The following is a 15,712-nucleotide window of genomic DNA, read 5'->3' on the forward strand; positions in this document are numbered from 1 at the left end:
TGCTGGGAGCTGCAGGGACCAGAGATCACTGTCCACAGGAGTCCTTTTCATGCAAAATGATTTGTATAATTAATTTGATGCAAAATTCTGCAAAAGGCAAATTACAGGGATGAGAAGAGATTAGAGGTGGTCAGTCAGTTCAGTCCAGTTCAGTCACTCAATCGTGTCCAGTTCTTTGCGACCCCATGGACTGCAGCATACCAGGCTTCCCTGTCTATCACCAACTCCCAGAGTCTACTCAAACTCATGTCCATTGAGTTGGTGATGCCATCCAACCATCTCATCCTCTGTCGTCCCCTTCTCCTCCTGCCTTCAATTTTTCCCAGCATCAGGGTCTTTTCAAATGAGTCAGTTCTTCATATCAGGTGGCCAAAGTATTGGAGTTTCAGCTTCAGCATCAGTCCTTCCAATGAATATTCAGGACTGATCTCCTTTAGGATGGACTGGTTGACCTCCTTGCAATCCAAGAGACTCTGAAGAGTCTTCTCCAACACCATAGTTCAAAAGCATCAGCTCTTTGGTGACAGCCAGAGGGAACCTCGAACCTGCGTCTCTGTCCTCGCTGATATGCGGGCCAGGGGCCCACTTGGCCTCCACAGCTTTCGGGACAGGTACCATGTTGGGGGCACAGGGAGGGCTGAGGGAGGTGGGAGGTCAGGCCTGCCTGACCCCACTCCTGGGCCACCTCACACCGAGGACCGTCTCGGGGTTGGGGAAAGGAGGCTTCCTGCCTCGCTGCCCTCCTTCTGCAGAAAGGATCCTGGGGGAGAGGTGCTGAGCTGGCTCCCGAGGAGCACTGGCCACCCGCAGGTCTGCCCCCGGCCTGGCAGGTCACCTGCGTGTGCCTCCCACCCGGCACACGGCCTCACAGCATCCACGCGGCAGCAAAAAAGGTTGAAGTGTCCTGGGTACCCAGTGATGAGGGGCTGTGGGCCCCAGAGCCCCAAGAGCCGCCTCCCGCAGACCCACACGGAGCCCCTGGGGCATGTGTGTCCACAAAACGGGCCTTGATCCACCCCAAGAGGGCTGCCTGACGACTCGGAGCGGGTGGGGGTTTCTGTAACCTTCTCACCCCTCCTCCTGGGCTTCTGCGGCACCTGGGGGGTGGGGTTGAGCCTGAGCTCTGAGGCTGCTCAAACCTCAGATTCAACTCTGCTGCTCATGACCTCAAATCAACAGCCCCAGCCGCACGCTGCCCGCACCTCGCCCTCAGGCGTGTGTGTGTGTGTGTGTGTGTGTGTGCGCGCGCACCTGTGCTCATGCCTGTGGGTGGATGTGGGCACATTTCCGTGTGCAAAGACACTTAATGTGCCAAGTCTGACCCCCCACAGGTGACCACCTTTGCCCCCACGTCCCCTCAGGACCCACCAGGGGCGGGACGCTGAGCCAGCCTCCACCCCGGGGAGCAGGCGGGCGGCGCTCCAGGCCCCTGGATCCCTCCTGCTCCCACATCTCCCCGCTTTGCTGCGCTTTTACTCCAAAGACTGGCGCCTGTCACTCCGAGGGGCCCCTGGAGCCAGGTTCCCTCCCTGTGCTGAGAGCCAGGCCCACCTCTCATCACCTTCACTACCCTTCCAGAAGCTTCTAGAAGACTACGTCCCTGACTCCCTTCCGTGAAACCCTCCTGCCAGGAGCAGACTCCTGAGAGGTGACAGCCCTTTGGAAACGGCACGAAAGGCCTGCAGCGGTCTGGTGAGCATGACCCACACCCCACAGACCCCACAGCGGGGAGGACGCCTCTCAGGACCAGGGGGGAAGGCGCAGGGGGCTGCACGTCAACCTGCCCGGGGCAGCCTCCCCACGCGGCTTGGAGGGTCTTCCCCCATCCTCAGACCCCCTGGGCCCAGCTGGGCACATGGCAGGCCGGCTGGGGTTGCTGAGCTATTAATAAAGAAGATGAAGGTAGCAGGCCATTTTGGGGTGAAATCTGGCCAGAAAAGAGCAAGATCCTTGTAAAAAAAGGATAATTTACTTGGGAACTGGGTTACTAACACGTTAGAATCTTCGTTTGTGTGAAATGAAGGTGCCAATAAACAGGCGTTTCTTTCTCCAAGTGGTTTTGGCAGGAACGCAAGGTGCTCCTCCAAGAATGAGGTCCTCCAGGCTCACGCGCGCTCGCCCTGCTCCTGGTGGCCGGGCCGGGGCTGCCCCGCGGGGCTGACCCCTCCCTTCTCACTGGTAAGAACGTTCCTAGATCTCACTCGCTGAGATGCACCCCCCACCAGACCGCCTGCACTCTGACTGTCATAAAAGGTACCTAACGAACGTGAGCCCGCCATCGTGACCGCGTTTACATGCACAGCTCGGGCATCAAGCTCATTCAGCCACCACCACCGTCGTCTCCAGAGCTGTCTCCCGTCCCCGCACTGACACTCTGTCCCTCGAAACACTGACCCCCATCCCCTCCCCCAGCTCCCCGCCTCCCACCTCCTTCCTGTCTCTGTTGACCTGCCTCTTCTGGACTCTTCATATCCGTGGATCCTACAGTCTTTGTTTTTCTGAGGCTGACGTATTTCACGCAGCACAATGGCCTCGGGGCTTATCCACGCTCTGATCTGGCTCGGGGTTTCCTTCCCTTTTTCAGCTGAATGTATCCCAGCGTACAGATGGACCACATCTCATTCACCCGCTCGTTCCCTGACAGACCCTTGGGTTGCTTCCACCTTTAGCGGCGGGGAATAAGGCCGCTGTAGACACGGGTGTGCATATATTCGCTCAAGACCCTGCTGCAACTCAGAAGTGAGCTTCCAGGATCGCGCGGTGGTTTCTGAGGAAGCCCCATGCTTCCCCGCAGCAGCTGCACCGTCGCATCTGCGCAGGGCACCAGCGACCTCGTTTCTCCACGTGCTGCCTGACTCTCGTCGTTTGCTGCCTTTTTTTTGGATAATAGTTACCCACATGTCTGTGTTAGCATTTTAGGCATTATCACACTGATTCCTTTAGTTCTCAAAAATGGGAAAATAATAACTTTCTATTTTGCGATGATTCCCATGTAAGGATGAGGAAATTTGGGACAGAGAGGCTAAGTTTGTACTCCACGTCTTGTGGCTGGTGTGACCCAAGCCAGGTCCCACTCTGGTCTGGAGGGGACACCTCATTTCTCGCCAAGGACGCCCTCAATCTTGTCAAAACATCTGTGAGCGAGTGAACGAATGATGGGTGGGTGAGCGGGCAATGAATGAATGAGAGGCAGTGTGTGTGGGGACTAGCCAGTGGTCACCGTGGGGCGGGGCTGGTGATTCCTCCTGGGGGGCTCGGTTGATGGCTGGTGATTCCTCCTGGGGGGCTCGGTTGATGGCTGGTGATTCCTCCTGAGGGGCTCGGTTGATGGCTGGTGATTCCTCCTGGGGGGCTCGATTGATGACTGGTGATTCCTCCTGGGGGGCTCGGTTGATGGCTGGTGATTCCTCCTGGGGGGCTCGGTTGATGGCTGGTGATTCCTCCTGGGGGGGCTCGGTTGTTAAAAGGGATCCCGGGAAGACCCTCAAGAGCACTGGGAAGGAGGGCTGCAGAGAGCAGAAGCTCTGCTTTGCAAACAAGGGAGCAAATCCACCTCTGGGGTTTTGGGCAGCCAGAGCCAGACCATTGCAAAGCCAGCCTAGAACTTCGGAGCCAGAAGCTGGGGGAGCCCACCCCACGTGGGCAGGGGCCCGCTGGCAGAATGGAGCTCACTTTCCGCCAGGGGGCCCTGGGCTGACTTTTTAGGACAAGGGGAGGCTCTTTGGTGGGAGGAAAAGAGACAGCTCTTTGATCAATAAATGAATTACTTGACCCTGATTTGCAAACCACCCAGCTTCCATTTGCCTGGTGGACATTAATCAGCTCTGCTGGCCGCCTGGCCCCGCTTAGGCTGGGTAGGCGGAGGGAGACATAGCGTGAGGTAGGCGTGAGGGAAGATGAGACGCTACCTGCCTCTGGAGCAGGTTGTGCCCAAAGCCCCGTGCTCCCCATCCCCCGGGTGTGGGCAAGTCTGCCTTTGGCATGAGCTCTAGGGCACCTGCCTTGGGCGGCCTGGCCCTCGGCCTAGGTGGCTTCCCAGGGGCCCCTCTCTGCCCAGGAGTCTGGCGTGTTCATCGCGCTTCGTGTGCCACCTGGGAGCACAGAGAAAGGACGGAGTGAAAGGACCAGGGCAGCTCTAGCTGACCCAGCGTGGGAGCCGGCGCTGTGGGGAAGCGAGGAGCTGCGGCTGCTCTGCCCTCTCCCCCAGGATATGCACACACGCGCGTGCACACACACACACTCAGGCATGCCATGCTCACACACACGCACGGTTGTGGGATACAACACAAACTAGGTGCTCATGCCCGCACACACGTACACACATGGCCTGGACACACACGTGTGCACACACGTGCACGCACGGTGTCCTGAGTCATCCGGCGGCACCCCTAGGGCGTGTTTGGTCCTCTCACATCCCAGGACTTAGAATCCCTCGCCCTTCAGAGCCGGCCAGTCTTCTGCGGCCCTGACTGTGGGCTTCCGGCTTGGACAAGAATGCCCCTAGTGCCTTGTGGACCCTGGGGCCATGCGATGCTGCGCCCCCTTGCCAGGAAGGCCCTCTGGGGTCGGGAAGGATGCTGCAGGGGGATGCTAGCCAGGGAGGGTTGGAGGAGGGGTCTGGTGGCCCTGGGAGCCTAGCCGGCTCTCAGGATTCTGAGATTCTAATCTAAACGTGGGCCTCAAGCCCCTTCATGTAAACCTCAAAGGTTCCATCCCACCCCAGACCACACTGAGCAGATGGCACCAGGCAGCTGGTCTGGGAAGGCAAGGAGTCGGGGGGGATGGCAACCAGAGCTACACACACACGCATACACACAGGCACACATATGCACAATACACGCGTGCACACTCACACACACACACACATGCACACACGCACGTGCACATGTGCTTGCACGCACTTGTACACATGCATGCACACTCACGTGCACACGTACACACACACATATGCACTCTCATGTGGTCTCTGTGAGGCCTCAGCAGTTAATCCTCCTGAGCACCCACTCCATACCAGGCACTGTTCTAGGTGCTTCCTAAGCCCTAACTCACCAGGCAGTTCTGAGCGACGAGCAGGTGACCCTCAGGAGGCATCGTGGCTCAAGGTCAAGAAACAGTCCATGGCTGGGACGTGAACTCAGCCCCCTCACCCGAGTCAGAGCTGCCGGAGAGGGGAGGGCTGGAGTTCTTTGCCAGCCTGGGGGAGGGAATGGGGCGGGGAGGGCACTGGCCTCTGGGTGCTCTGCTCAGGGTCGGTGTCAGATCCCGTCTGGGGCATGGGCCACAGTGCAAGGGGAGCCAGACTCCAACCCGGGGCCAGGCCGAGCAGAGGAAGAAACATGAGAAGCCGATAAGGTCATTCGTTCAAGGCTCATATTTATTCATTCCAAATTTTAATGAAAGAAGACTCTCATTATGAAATTTTTCAAACGTGTCAAATAGAAACAGTCTGATGAACGTCCACGGACTCATGGCCCGGGCGTAGCAGCTCTCAGCACACGGCCAGTCTCACTTTATGCAAAGCCCTGCTCCTGGGGAGTGGGCACCCCACCACTCTGGAAGGTGGGGAGGCGCACACAAGGCCTCTGTCCCTTCTCAGGGGGCCTCACCTGTCCTTGCAGATTCTCTCGAGGGTCCCAGCTGCGCTGACCAGTGGGGTCTCTGTCCCTTTGCCAATTCACAGGGGGTTTATACAGGGACTGCCCTCACCCCTGCCCTGAGTTTCTGAGCTGGGGGACTGTCCCCCAAGGAAGGAAGAGCTTCCCACCAAGAGGCCTCCACAGGGAAGGGAAGAAGGATGCTTGACCATCCCTGGGATTCACCCTGAGTCCTCCCAGCCCCCAGAATGGATTTTCTCAGCGGAAGCTGAGCTCCTGAAGTTTCAGCACACTTAATGTCTTTGAATCTGCTGCAGTTGTTACTTTTATGCCCAGATTGTCCCATCATTGACTCAGTGGGGGCCTCTACATCCAGTGTCCTTTTAAAAATGCTTTGCTTCCAAAACAACTTCATCCACCTCTCAGGAATCAATTTTCAGCTTGCACAAAGCTGACCTCCAACAGGCACCTGTGGGTCCCGATTCCCACACGCCCTGCATCTGATCCGTGGACCAGATGGACATCCATGCATCCCTCTGAATGTCTCGGGATCTTGGTCCTCCTTCTCCATGGCCTCTGCCGGTGACACAGTCTTCACCGTGTTCTCAAGGGTGAACCCGAGAAGATCCGACCTGAGCTGCCCCAGAACCAGCTCCGTGGTCCCTTGGATATGGCCCCTGGGAAATGCGCAAGAAGCGGACACGGCCCCCGTGAGGGCTGAGGGCCCCCGTGAGAGCTGAGGGCCCCCATGAGAGCTGAGGGCCCCTGTGAGGGCTGAGGGCCCCGGCCTGGCCCATCTGCTCCCCTGCAGGGCCTGGTGATCAGAAGTAGGTCAGAACTCCCATGAATGAGTTCTATGTGTAGGTAGATGGATCACCATTCTGATCCGAGGGTTTTACTCTCAGAACCAGAGTGGCATTGTCCTCTGGGGCTCACGAGGAGATTCCAGGGTGCCATCCAGCCGCCTCCGCCCTCCCCTCCTCTCTGTGGACAGGTCACGAGGACTGTGGTCAGATGGCAGCATTTGCAGCTTTCTCACGACTAAAGCGACTTAGCAGCAGCAGCAGCAGGATAAATCTCCGGAGGCCGCTATTCTCACCCTTTCCCAGGGTCCCTGGGGAAAGCGGGGACACACGCAGATGGAGCCGCCCATGCCACCAACAGGCCACAGCCCAGGAGTGCCCCACCTGTGGGCTCGGACCCCATGGAGAACAGTAGCAGCTCCCCCGAGACTCACAACCCAGAGTTAAGATCAGAAGTTTCCGGGAAGTTCCTCAAGGGTGTGAGAGCTCCCTGACTGCCTCCCTCGACCCCCGAGTCTGTTCCGTAGCTCAGCCTCCCCAGGTGGCAGCCAGAAGAGAAGAGCAGGGGGCCAGGGTGCCCTGTGGGGTGTGTGTCTCAGTCCCCGGGGCGGACCCCAGATGCACCCACTCCCGACGTGCCTGGGTCAACATGCGGGAGCCTCTGGCCACAGCAGAGCCAGACCGCAGCCTCCAGACGCACAGGCTCAGTCGACACAGAGTCACGCTGACCACGTGCTCCAGGCCCCCGGGTCACAGAGCTGCCACATCCCGGGTGGATCCTCACATTTGGGGCTGGCTCCTGCTGCCCAGAGCCCGGTTCTCCCAGGTGTGTTTCTTCCAGCAGAACAGACAGCAGGCGAGCAGATGAAAAGCCTCGGTGAACGCCATCACCTTGTAGGTGATGGGTCCGAGACAGAAGCCAAGTGCATGGCTCATGGGAGGGTCCGAGAGCCCCCAAGACGGGGGACTGCCATCACATTCCAGGGTTAGCCTGCAGGCTTTTGTCTCAAGGTCCTTCCCTCAGGAGCCAATCCTGAAGGTACCTGGAGCCCAGGCTGACTTTCATTTAGATAAGACCGCGTCTTCCGCTGGGCTCAGCCACTCGCCTTGGGTTGGATTTCCATGAAAACTCAGAATACGGCTGACCCTTCCCCTGGGTACGCAAGACTCCAGCCAAGACTCCAGCATTTACAGATGGTATTTTTCTCAGGTTACCCAGCTATTCGGGGCTCACCAGATTTTGCCTGGCACCTCGTTTTGTGCAGGGAGCACACGGGGCTGTGCACACCCACAGTGGGCAGCAGAGGTGCGTGCGGTGCTGGCGAGCGTCCTTTCTCTAAAGCTGTAAAGCGCTGGCAGCCGTTGCCCTCCCCGTAAGTGTAACGAAAAATGCACCCACCAGGGAGCTACGGATTCGCATGCCTTTAAAAGTCTGCAGCTACTTCAACAAACAGGATGGTGAAAGAGGACAGACTGAAAAATACTTTCATCGCGTAAAACTGGAAAAGTCGGCATTCATTATTCATAAGCAATTCCTTCGAAAAACCTGCCCGCCCTGTGCAGCCGCAGAAACACATGGGTCCCTTTCTTGCAGCCCGCACACCACTGAGCTGAGACAGCGTGTTCCCGCTGATGCCCGTGGGCCCCACCTCTGTCCTCTGGAAGCTCTTCCCAGCCCCCCAGGATGGGTTCTGCTGGCTGAGACGCTTCTCTCCAGCTTGCAGGAAACCTCCACTGAATGTCTCTCGCCACTGGGCCGGCGTCTCTCTCCCAGGCGCCTTCCCCAAGGGCAGCAGCTTCAGTCCCTGCTCAGGGTCACTCCCAGAGGCAAGGCGGCGCAGCCATGGAGGGCGGGTGGACAAATGTGCCTCCCGCAGAGGATTTATAAAAAAAGACAGCTGTAGTTAAAAATGGTCTTTTTCTCAGTGTGACTCAAGGCCCTTTGAGCAGAAGCCCAGCTGTCTCGATGCATCACTTGCCTGTGGCCTCACGAGATGCCCCAGGGTCAGCTTGTACGGTTCTGGCCCCCACACAGGACCAGCCCAGAGAACCCTGAGTCCTACTGCTGGGAACACGGGCCACACGGATCACAAGCCGGGTGCACGACGTGGTCATTGTCTCCAGGCCTTCTCACTCACACGCACGAGAAAATGCACCACAACATCACCGTTTTTGTGTGGTTTATTTCGTTGACTGTGGCTTTTTCTCTTGCATCGATTGTCTTCATCTTAACTGCTTGTCCCACTCTGAGCGTGTGCTTCTGCGACACACACATCTAATATCTTCAGAATAACAACATCAATACTCTCACTGACAGCAGAGAAGCCAGGAGGAGTTTGATCGCTTTGCCTTTTTGCTCATCAGAAGGACACACAAGATGCAGCTGGCCAGGTGCACACAGAGTTCCCAGGTTTCCTGAAATAGCTCACGGGAGGGCGTGAGCAGGGACGACCAGCTCCCCTCCACCAGCCCCTCCCGTTCCAACCCCCCTCGCAGGAAACAACCATTTCCCCAGGTTTTAGAACTCACCCGTGCACGTTCCAGAATGTGAGGAACGGTAATGGTAAGTGTGCGTATTTGCTACATTATCTGTATTCACAGCCCCTTTGCTTAGCTTAAAGGTGGCCTCCACACACCTTTTTTTCTCCACCTGTCTTCTCTGCTTCCGACATGTCCCAGTGGCCCTGCCGGGTCGCAGTGAAGGGACGCCTTGATTTATTTTTAAACGCCTGTTCTGCATCTTATCCCCCTTTCCTTAACGGGCAGTTCGGCGCCGACAGCATCTTGTATTCCTGCTAGCGGACCTTGATTGCATCCCGCCAGACTTCCCTCCACAGGGATGTTGTTTTACACTCTTTCCTGGGGCGGCCGGAAGAAAGGACCACGAGCCGGGCAGCTTAAGACAGCAGCGGCAGCTTCTCTTGCAGCTCTGTGGAATGCCGCCGTCAAGGTGTGGGCAGGGCCCCGCACTCTCTGAAATGTGTGGGGGAGAATCTCGCCTTATCTCTTCCAGGTTCTGGCATTGCCAGTGACCCTTGGCGCTCCTTCGCTTGTAGACACGAGACTCCAGTCTCTGCCTCCACCATCGCCTGGCAACTCCTTCCTGGGGTCTCTCTCCTCTTCTTAAAAGGAAACAGTCATGTAGGACTGCGGCCACCCTAGGGATCTCATCTTGAACACCTCTGTGAAGGCCCATTGGGGACACATCCCCAGGGATCAGGAGTCAGGACTGCGGTCTCTATTTGGGGCACCCCATTAAAACTCGAACACATTCCTGCCAGCAACCAGTGCGGATGCCAGCTCGCCCACGGTCCCACCAGGAGAGCAGGCAGTCACACTTTCAGAACTGTTCAACCCGGTGACTGGGAAAGGGTGTCTCCTTACCACTGTCGTTGGGGTCTCTCACTCGGATGGTAAATGCGGCTGAGCATCTCTTCATGTGTTTAAGGGACATTTGCATTTCTCCTCTGAATGACAGAAAGGTTTTCTTGAGTCCTTACCAAGATCCAGGCCTTCTAGCCACCAGACACATAACCAGGAACAAGACAGAGAGGAGCTCCTGTCTTTATTGAGTTTGCTCTGCCGTGGAGAAAAGAGGATAAACAAACAGTAAAATACACGGTCTGCCAGCTTCCTGCCATAACAATCGCCACTACGTCGGCGGCTTGTAAGCACACACGTTTGTTCTCTTACGGCCCTGGAGGGCAGAAGTCTGGGGTGTGTCTCGTCAGGCTAAGGCCAAGGTGTGGGCAGGGCTGGGTCTCTGCAGAGGCTCCAGGAGAGTCGCTCCCAGACTTTTCAGGGTCTGGTGAGGCCCTCCAACATCCGGCACCCTCTGACATCAACCCGACTCCTCCCAGGAGACCATTGTGCTCACACCGTCTCCCATCTCAAGATCCTTCCTGCATCTACAAAGTCCTTTTTGCCGTAAGAGGTGGCACTCACTGTTCCAGACATTCGGACGTGGGCAGCTCGGGGGCTGTTTTCCAGCCCAGCAGGCACGTCAGATTGTCACTGATGTCAAATGCTGTGACTGATGTCAGGGAAGTCAGGGACCGCTGGGAGGACAAGCATAACTCTTAAGTGAGTGTCATGGAGGAAGGGACATTCGATGGGAGCCCAGGGGTGGGAGAGGGCTTCCCGGGTGGCTCAGACGTAAAGAACCTGCCTGCAATGCAGGAGACCCAGGTTCCATCCCTGGGTCAGGAAGATTCCCTGGAGAAGGGAATGGCTACCCACTCCAGTACTCTTGCCTGGAGAATTCCATGGACGGAGGGGCCTGGTGGGCTACAGTCCATGGGGTAGCGACTTCACTTTCACTTTCGGTGGCGGAGGGCACTCTGGGCAGAGGAAGCAGCAGAGCAAAGCCTGGGGCAGCCCAGCACTTTCCCTCAGCAGCGGGAGAAGCAGGGCACGGGCTGGGCAGACAGGACCACTCTGACCCTGCACGGGGCCTGGATGGGACAGGGCCAGGCAGCAGGAGGCCCTGAAAGAGTCAAGAAGGAGGAGGGCACATCTCTGCAGGCACGTGGGCACACCCACCTCGCTTAGAGGACCCAGGGCCAGTAAAAACGCAAGGAGGGACCCTCAAAAATCATGCAGAACCCCAAATTGCAACAACAGAGCAGCAAGCCGAGTGCAAGGCCCTGGAGGCTACATGGGCCCCAACACCCGCCTCCCCCACAACCCCTTGCGGAGCCGTCCGTCCACACGGCCACGTGGGTCGTGGAGCCACAGAGCCGTGGATCGCAGCACTTCATGATGCAGAGCCACTGGACATGGTGCCAGGCTGGATGCGGGGAGAGGCACAGCGAGAACAAGGCCCCGATGTGAGGCTGAATAGCTGGGGGATGGAGCACGGCCCCCTGAGAGGGCCCAGGCCAGGAGGTGGAGCTGGACAGGCCATCCGGAGAGACAAGCCCGGGATGGTGCTCACGACCTCGTGGTGTCGAAGGCCTGGAGACGAGGCAAAGACACAGACAGATGCTCAGGCAGAGGACAGGACGGGAGAGAGAGAAACAGAAAAGGCAGGGGAACCCGCCTGGAAAGCCAGGGAGCCGGAGAAGGCCGGGCGTTCAGAGGGGCCAGCAGTTCCGTCCAGTCCACTTCAGTCGCTCAGTCGTGTCCGACTCTGCGACCCCGTGGACCGCAGCACACCAGGCCTCCCTGTCCATCCCCAACTCCCAGAGTTCACTCAAATTCATGTCCATTGAGTCGGTGATGCCATCCAGCCATCTCATCCTGTCGTCCCCTTCTCCTCCCGCCTTCACTGTTTCCCAGCATCAGGGTCTTTTCCAGTGAGTCAGTTCTTTGCATCAGGTGGCCGTGGGCAGTTCTAAATGCTGCCAAATGGAGTAAGATGCCAGCGGGAACTGACCATAGGGGTGGGGCCTGCTGGGTGCAGGTGGGGGAAACAGGGAGGGAGCCGGAGTCGGATGCTCTTTGGAATCGGTTGGGGGTAAAAGGGGCAGAGGAACGGAGTGGGGTCAGCAGGGCCCGGGGACTAGACAGTGTCCACTTTGGCCTCTCACCGCTGGAGCGCATGCGCGTGGCAGAGACGCAGGCTTCGCTGTGTGTGGTGGGGAGCGGGTGGCACCAGGGTTAGGCCTGCAGGCACGGAGGCTGCCCGGGCCCCGGGCCCCAGGGCGGGTGGGCGAGAGGGGACGCGGGGCCTGGGGCTGTGTGCAGCTGGCCGCCGCCTGCCCGCTGAGCTGAGAGCCAAGGATACAGGGGCCATTCAGCCTCTGTCAGCTGTCATCCAGGGCGACCACGAGCTGAATGCCCTGCGCTGTGTAAGCACAGAGCTGCTTTTTGGACTCTGGGGCCCTGGGCTTTCCCAGAGCTTCTGCTGGGCTGGGCTTTCGCCACCAGCATCCTGGGGTCATGGTCGCCTGGACCCCGGGGGAAGGGGTGGCGTGAGGGACCATCCCTATTGCTTCTCAGGTGAGACCCTCCCCCCGTGCACTGGGCTGGCCACAGGGGCAAGCGGGAGTGGAGACAGGGGTGCGCCCCCCCAAAGAGCTTCCCCTGCCCCTGGCTTCAGAGGAGGCTTCAGAGGTCAGGGGAGAGGGAGAGGGCAGTGAGCTTCTCTGCCCCGAGGGCTCCCTGGGCTCCCTGGCCAGGCGGGCTCCTGCACGACCCGGAGGCCAGCTCCCCTTGCAGGCTGCCTGCCCCACTCCAGGCCCCCACGTGACCCAAAAGCTCCGTGAAAGGCACAGCAGGGTCTGCCTGGGCCAGGAGCGCCTCTGGGCCCCGAGGGAGGCCACTCCGTCCTGCTGTCTGGACTCCGTGTCCCAGATCCAGAGGCAGACCGACCCCGAGAGACACAGACGCCAATGAGCCAGCCCGAGCCTACTTCACCGCCTTCGTGCTGCTCCCGAGGAACGGCCGTCTCACGTCTCCACGGCCCTGGACCCCACGCTGAGCCCTGAAAACCAGCTTCACCAGGAACTGGACTAAGTACGGAATGTTCTGGTTTCACCTGTCACGTTCCCCAATTTGCCTAGATGGGTAATTAATTAATGGGCCTGTTTTATTCTGCTCCTTGGAGGGCTGGAGCCTGCCGGAGGAGAACGGTGCCCCGGGAAAGGACGGGGAGAGGAGCCCGCTGACCTCGAGATGCAGGACGCCCATGTCTCCTCCAGCAGCCCCTGGCCAGCAGGGAGGGCCCCGTGCAGAGTGCCGTCTGTTTAAAGAATAAATCCTCCCTGTTCAGCAAATGCGAACCAATGGCCCGGCCCCTGCTGAGAGAATCGAGCGGTTCAATAGAGCCTTTTCCTCTGCGACAGAACAGTGTGTTACTCAAACCCACCGCCCCGCCCCGAACAAGGCCTTGGACCCTGCGTGCTGGGGAGGCGTGCGTCCGAACGCCGGTTGGCAGCACTGTCTGCAGACAGGAGATCTGTGCCTCCCCCAGCCCCATCCCCACCTCTGTGTCCACCTCCATCTTGGTGCAGCTCACCCTCGGCTTATGAGGGTCCACGGGGGGATGTTGTGCTCATTCATTCATTTCCAGGAATGTCAGTTCTGTCCAAAAACGTCTCCTCAGCATGTTGTCCATGACAGCCCAGCGGGAAGAAGAGTCCTCCTGGGGCGCCGTGGTCTGTGGCGGGCACTACCAGCCCTGGAGGCATGCCCCCATGCTGCCCCGCCACCCACGACCACCTTTCCTGCTGGTTTGTGGGCCAGGGTGAGACAACCAGGTGAAAACTGCCTGTGAGCAGGAAGCCGGAAACCCTCCCCAGGGCGCAGTGGCCACAGAGCTGGGCAAGACACAGGCAAGATCTGCCAGGCGGGGGGTGCCCAGAACCCAGAGGCCAATGCCTCATAGAGGACAGGGCCACCTTCCATTCGTCCAAGGCAGGAGACTCAGGGGCAGGGGGCTGGACGCGGAGGCTGACCCATGACTCACAGCGGACGTGCAAAGAGCCGGGCTCTGTCGTCCTGAACCACAGCAGAGTCCAGAGCTGGAGGGACTCACCGGATAGTCAGCCAGGTGACTGCCCAGGGCCCTGGCTCTGCTGCCTTCAGACCCCTGCTCGCCTGTCCTGTGCCCCTCACCTCTGGGGAGGTCCTGGCCCCCTGACACCTCTTCCCCAGCACCAGCTCCCACTGTAACGCGGGACCCCGTCATGCCCAGGGTCCGCAGATCACCCAGGGGCGCAGTCATCAGGCGGAGAGGAGGGAGGAGCTGGAGGGCCAGACGGCGACGGGAGAAGTGAGCATCCCGGCCCACGCAGTTCCCTCTCATCGGGGCATGATCTTCAGACCTCATCCTGGGACGTGTGCTTGTCTTTGTCAGATACAGGTCGCAGATGGGAGACTAGATGGGTTAATATCCGCAAAGCCCTTGAGAGGGCCTGGCACGTGACCATTACTATGTAAACCCTGCTTTGTATCATGACAACGGCTGTTACTGTTACTCACCGACCGGGAACCTTAAACGGTTCCCAACACAGTGCAGCCAACAGAATGGGTGTTGAGAAAATCAGTGGTTTCAGTCCATTCAGAGCCCTTAAAAGCAGAAGACAGGATGGTCTCCTCCTCATTGATAAGTATTTACATTCACTCATTGGCCAGACACTCCCCGCGGCAGGCTGCACTTTCCAAAACGCAGCCGGTCGTCTGCATCCGTCTCCCACGCTCTTTCTGCACCGTGATGGCGGCCCTCCTCTCATCTCGTGGCCAAGCTCGTGTCCCCTCTCCTTGAACCTGGGCCCACTTCGTGGCGCCTCCACCAACAGAGGAAGGGACGCCCGGCCACAGAGAGGCCACGCACTTCCTCCACACTGTCCTCACGCACAGCCTCTTTCGGCCCCGGCCGCCGTACTGGGAGGAGGCCGGACAGCCCCGGGACCGGCCACGTGCAGACTCTCCGGCCAGCAGCCCCAGCTGTGGCCCCAGCTGACAGCCAGTGACAGGCTGCAGGTGAGTCCAGCCCCCAGCACTCAAGTCATCTCCAGCCTTCAAGCCACCAACGCTGAGGTCCCTCTGAGCCCCGTGGAAAGGGCAGACTCGTGAGCAAAGTAAATAACTGTCACTGCTTAAGCACTAGGTTTGGAGAGAGTTATGAAGCATGACGGGCAGTGGGGTGGTGGAGCAGAGTAGGGGGGGTGGGCTGCCATGACCAAAACCTACGGCCATGACCAAAGCCCAGAACACATGCCGCTGGCTTAGACTCCAGGTGGCAAGAAGCTAGAAAAGCTTAGAGGAGACTGTTGGTCAAGACGAAAGGTGCGTGGTGGCGTTAGCGGACATCTAGGGGACCAGGAGGAGGCTGACAGTGGGAGTTTCAGGAAAGTCAGTGACTGCCCTTGGGGGCTTGGAGCCTTTTTATGCTGGACAGAAAGCTTGGCGCCTCTGTTGCCCAGAAAATCAGAATTAAGCTTACTGATCTCAGTGAGTTACCTGAGGCGTCTCCAGAGAGAATATTCAAAGCACCACCCAGCTCCTTCTGGAGGCCTGCAATAACATGCCAGAGGAGAAAGAGAAGATAAAGTTTGGCCTGGTAGCTGTACAGGGACCAGCTGCATTTGAAAATAAAACAGGCTCTCTTTCTTTGGTTCTCTGGTTGGTAAATGATTCTAAAAGTAAGGAACGACTTCCAGGGTTTCATTTCCAGGAGAGAGACGCTCCTAATAAACCAGCCCTCCAGCAAAAAGCAACTGTAAATGGTGGACAAAATACAAACCAGTTCGCTGAGAGCACTGAGGAACAGACATAAGCAGGCAAATATAGGATGGGGCTAGAAGTAAGAGCGGGAGGCAGCGAGCGTGGCGGGTGAGTCCTGGGTTTCCACAGCTGTGACCACAGGGC

This window comes from Bos indicus, chromosome 11 (assembly GCF_029378745.1).
Source record: "Bos indicus isolate NIAB-ARS_2022 breed Sahiwal x Tharparkar chromosome 11, NIAB-ARS_B.indTharparkar_mat_pri_1.0, whole genome shotgun sequence".
NCBI classification, from domain to species: Eukaryota; Metazoa; Chordata; class Mammalia; order Artiodactyla; family Bovidae; genus Bos; species Bos indicus.